This window comes from Elaeis guineensis, chromosome 1 (assembly GCF_000442705.2).
Source record: "Elaeis guineensis isolate ETL-2024a chromosome 1, EG11, whole genome shotgun sequence".
Lineage (NCBI taxonomy): Eukaryota > Viridiplantae > Streptophyta > Magnoliopsida > Arecales > Arecaceae > Elaeis > Elaeis guineensis.
In genome coordinates, this window is record NC_025993.2 from 182,908,079 (window position 1) to 182,913,255 (window position 5,177).

General features: G+C 41.0%; 1 long non-coding RNA gene and 1 pseudogene across 1 annotated transcript in view; both read right to left on the reverse strand.

Annotated features, from left to right (window-relative positions):
• LOC105040017 (uncharacterized) overlaps nucleotides 1-1,110 on the reverse strand; it is a 3,397-nt gene extending 2,287 nt beyond the window's left edge. The window contains exons 1-2 of the long non-coding RNA XR_012137851.1: nucleotides 925-1,110; nucleotides 757-805 (exon numbers count right to left, since the gene is read on the reverse strand). This is a non-coding gene — a long non-coding RNA (uncharacterized lncRNA). The remainder of the gene's footprint in view (nucleotides 1-756; nucleotides 806-924) is intronic.
• A 30-nt stretch (nucleotides 1,111-1,140) lies between these two features.
• Nucleotides 1,141-4,659, reverse strand: LOC140850852 (putative disease resistance protein At1g50180; annotated as a pseudogene).
• Nucleotides 4,660-5,177: the final 518 nt, after the last annotated feature.

The window sequence follows — 5,177 nt, forward strand, 5'->3', positions numbered from 1 at the left end:
ACTCTCACTCATTCCCTTTTGTTAGACTTCCACATTTTCATTAGCATTTGCCAATTATTGTGGAGGTTATTGAATTTTTTTCACATATGTAAAAACTTGGTCACTCATTTTTGTAGCTGTATTTAGCCACTCCTAGTCAATTCCCCAGTCATAGGATCTGCTGAATGAGCTATAAGGAGACAACATTGATTGAGCTGTCTGAAGGTTTTAAGATATTTAGTCTCATGCAAAGTCGCTAAAAGAGCCTTTTCCTTTCCCCTGGTAAAGACTCATTTACATAGAGATAAGGAAATGTCTAATTTAAATATTACACACTGTAAAGGATCTAAAACTTGTTTATATTAGAGTACCATTGTTTCAAAGATGTAACTGATTGAGAGAAAAACAAGGGGAAAATCGTGATAATTTTTCATATATATCTTATTCTAAAATGTTATGTATCCTTGTGCTTTTATTCTCTGAATGAAAGTGATTGGGCCTTAGCCCTTTTTCTTTTTTTTTTTGGTTTCCAAAAAAAGGGAAGGAATGTTCTAGATCATTACACCAGGCCATTGGCAATGAGTGTGATTGAGAAACATGAAATAGAAGTCCATGTGCAAAAGTTATTAAATAGATTACAGAAAAATAACAACACTATCAAATTTAAAGAAACATATGACGTGAAATTGAAAATGGACTGATACAGTCAACAGTTCTATGGTTCCATAAGAAATAGCTAGAAATATCTCGATGTACAAATTAAACAAAGCAAAGTACCTGGTTGACTGAATCGTCACTTCCACAAACATCAATTAAAACGGCTTTCCTGGAAGATAGGAAATAGCATATTAGTTATTTATTTGATGGAAAGAACAAGGTCAATCGCTGGATTCTTTTCTAATAGTTCATAAAACATGTTGAACCTTTGGTATAGTAGAAATTTACCAAAAATATAAAAAGCCCAGCCTTTTAGAAGGAATTAGAATTAAATTTCTTGATGCATTGAACGAAGAGAAAACTCAAAACTAGTGAGAACCAATATTCTCTCAATGATTTCCATCCCGTCATCCAACTGTTTGTATTTGACAAAAACAACCAGAAATAGTAAAGATCAATCTCCAGTAAGATCGGCTTTACCTGGTTGAGTTCAGTGCTCCATTTTCTCAATCTGGACAAGGAAAAGAAATTTTACACTAAGATTTCTTCATTTCTCCATCAGAAGTGCGACAACTCAACAACAATTTCAGCACTTAGAACTTTCAAACTCAGAGAGAAATAAGTCATAATTCTCTGCATGATATTATGACAAACACGTGGCGTGTGAGTGTGTTTTTTTTTTTCGATTAGTAGAATGTGGAGGGATGGCAATGACAGAGAAAATGGAGAAGAGGGAGTGACTTACATGGGAGCTAATCTTCAAAAATAATGGAGGGGATGTGTCGGACCTTGTACCCATCCTCATTTCTGACCCTTCCATTGAAGGCACGAGGCATGAGGCCTAGCTTCAGTTCCCGAAGGGTGGTCACGTGCTGCAATCCCTCGGGAGGCATCTTCAAGTTCAAGCATCTTCTGATAGTTAAGTGGGTGAGGCTAGGCATCGCCGCAACCTCCACCCTCCATTCCTCTAATTTAAAGAGTTCCTCTAATATCAAGTGTTGCAGTCGAGGAAAGCCACCAGCAGAACACGACATGCTCTTCCCTAAATACACATCGAATTTCAATGCAAGAAGCCTGATGTTTGGCAGCTTCTCCAGCACCGGCATTGGGTCTTGCTTCAACCCAGAAAGAGATAATATGAGCTTGGTGAGGTTTGGTGGGAATTGACTGCTGTCCGGGAACTGCTGCTGTTGGAACGGTCCTATCAGATATAATGAGCGGAGCTTCTGCAGGTGTCGTGCATGTGCGAAGAAGATTGTCTCTCGGCAATTCTCTCATAGTCATACTAAAGGAGAGGAGGCTGTCCAGTTTCTCGAGTGATTTTCTGAATGATTCACTAAATATTCTTTCATATGACATCTCTGTAGAGCCTGATGTAGTAACCCAATTTTTGATGAATCTCATGCCCAGTAAACGGATCATATCCATAACATCCTGTCTATCTGGATCATGTTTTTTGAATATGATACGTAGAGTCTGCAGGTTCTTGTGATCACCACTTATTGGCGCGCTTAGAAATAAATGAAAATTAATATATAGGTGCCTCAGTGTCCGGATTTTCCAAAATGATTTCGGATATAAATGTATCTCTCACATCCAGAGTCTGTAGATTGAGGAGATGTCCTATAGAGGATGGTAGTCTCTTCAAGCCAGTCCTCCTCAATCCCAGGTACCGTAGATGAATCATGTTGCCGATCTGTTTCGGTAACTCCTCAAGATCTCTTGCACCCTCCAAATCCAGCACCCTTAATAAGTATAACCCATTTAAAAATCTCCCCTCAGCGGCACCATCGTTCAAAACTAATTTGAAGCCCAGCAACGTGCGGAGATGTGGTGAGGAGTTAGCAAACTCGTCATTTATATGATTGTGAAAAGCTGCACGATAACTCGATATACCATCAGATATTGCCATGTCATCACTACTGCAAACCTGAGAGAATCCATCTTTCCTGGCTTCCGATAAGCCAAAGTCACGTAACATATCATGGATGCGTATACTCTTAACCCGCCCATAAGCCATGCTTCTCTCGACAACCTGGATCATGCACCTCTGAACTACTTATCCAACCAATCCCTAACAGTTTCTTCCATTGTCCTTGTCTGCTCTTGGGGTACGAAACCTTCCGGCGACCCACAATCTAACTAATTTTGAAGCAGAAATAGTGGAGTCCTCTGGAAACGCAGCGATATATAGAAAACATGGTTTTAACAGATATGGCAAGTCATTGTAACTTAAACCCAATATTGTGAAGCACTCCTGCCCATCTCCACTCTCTTCCCAATTTACGCTCTGAGCTACACTACACCACGCATCATAGTTACGACCTTTCCCTAATAGAAGGCCCCCTAATACCACTAGTGCAAGGGGAAGTCGACCGCACCTCTTTGCAAGCTTCTGGGCCAATTCCTCCAACTCAGCTGGGACTTCTTGGTTTGGTGGGAATGCCTTCCTACGAAAGAGTTCCAAACTCTCTGTTTCGTTCAAAAGGTGCAGTTTATGTGGAGGAAAGAATGACTCAGCATGGTTTGCAACTCCCATCTCACGGGTTGTAAGCAGTATTCTGCTACCGTTGTTTTTATCAGGAAAGAATCGCTGCATTTCTCTCCAAACATCAACGGTCCATACATCATCCATCACGACCAAATACTTTTTGTCTGAAATCACGGAGCGTCTCTCTCACTTCTTCTTCACCCATCTGCTCCAAGTCTTCTACTGTAATTCCTGTAGCTGTTTCTTACTCCTTTTTGATTCCCATTACCTTTTTCATGATGTCCTTCACTAGCTCAATAACTCGACAGCTCTGAGAAACTGAAACCCAAGCAAAGGTGTCGAAATGTTGCCTAATTGCAGGGTCATTACAAACTTTTCTTGCCAGGGTGGTCTTGCCTAGCCCACCCATATCCACTATAGAAATCGCAAATCGTGTTTTCTCATTCGGATCAAGCAATTGACTCACCAATTGTTTCTTATCATTCTGGAAGCCTATAACATCAATGTCATCATCATCAGAGCGAGGATAGGATTGTCTAGGTGATCGCCAACTTTCATCCACTGCACTACTTTCACCTAGATCAGCTTTAATGCCATATCTATCTTTGCTCTTGGAAATATTCTTGATCTTCTCCTTTATTTTTTTAATTTCAGAACTAATTTTGTGGAGGGTGATCAATTCACAAAATTTGTAAAAGTACCTTAAAATGAAGCCCATGAAGCCTCTGCGTTGGTGTCGCCTCTCGCGCATGTAGTTGATGGTGTCTATGACGTCTTCCATTTCATAGGCTACACCTCTCATCGCATTTATCCAGCCCTCCATTCTTTCGTCTCCTCTCTTCCTTCTGGAGTCTGCATCTTTGAGGAAGCCTTGCAATAGCTGAAGTTGTGTTTTCACCCAATCGATCTGATCACGCACACCAACCAAGGAAGCAGCTTCTTGTAGGAGAGAGTTGGAAAGCTGAGACAGGACGCTGGAAACCACACCCAAAACAACAGTCTCAGGCTCGGCCATCTCTCCTCCCCTCTCTCTTGCTCAGACGAAGATTTTAGATGATGGTGGAATGCATGAGCCAAGAAGGAGAGACCTTGATGTCTCTGAAAGAAGTTCACAGCCCGGATGCTGTCCGTGTCTAACGGCGCGGAATCTTCTCTATACAAGAGACCTTTGAAAAAAAAAAAAAAAAACGAACTCTCTGCATGAAAATTAATGTAGGAAGTTCGATTACTTTAGCAGCTCTTCTTACCATGTGACCTGAGGTCTAATCTATTCCAATATATTTAGACCCTTTCCTGGGACCTGAGGTTTAATTTATTCGAATATCAAGGCACTGCTGCCAAACTGTCATTAGGTTGTACAGAAAGAAACACCGAACTTAGGCAGCTTAAATTTTTAAAGACTATCAGCCATTGACAGCTCTTTCCCAGCTATCACCCTTCTCCAATGGTGGAATTATTTTTCACTCCCTTACCTTAAATATACTTAATCATCACTCCCAAAATATACCTTTTGTCCACCCTGTGGAAAATCTGTCCTCCCAAACGCTCCTCCATCCCACGCTTCCAATTGCTCCAACTTTTCCATGGCCACCACCGGAGTTCATCGATCATGGGTTTACACTTTTTTGTGGTGGCCGTGTTCAGTGCTCTCCTGAGACTGGTTACACATGTTGGTGTTCTTTCCGTTAAGCGTTGTCGTTTTAAGCTTAGAAAACCATCTCTAGATTCATTTTTTTAAAAAAAAAATAGCTGCATTTATTGGAACAATAGATGTGGTGGTTTAAATGTCATCTGGCCCGCATCGGACGTCTGTGACAACGACATTAGCTAGAGGCAAGTTGCCATGTGTTCTCTCAAATGCACTCATAGAAGTGTGTTGTTAAAAAAAGGTAAATGCTTTGGGGCGCCCCCCAATTGCACATGGGAGATTCCTCGAGACCAAAATGCTGGTTCGGTGCTCGTAAAATTTATTCAAGCCATCCTCAAGGTGACGGCGATGGTACCATAAATATCTCGGATTGACATGCTATCATATAATATCTGAGACAAG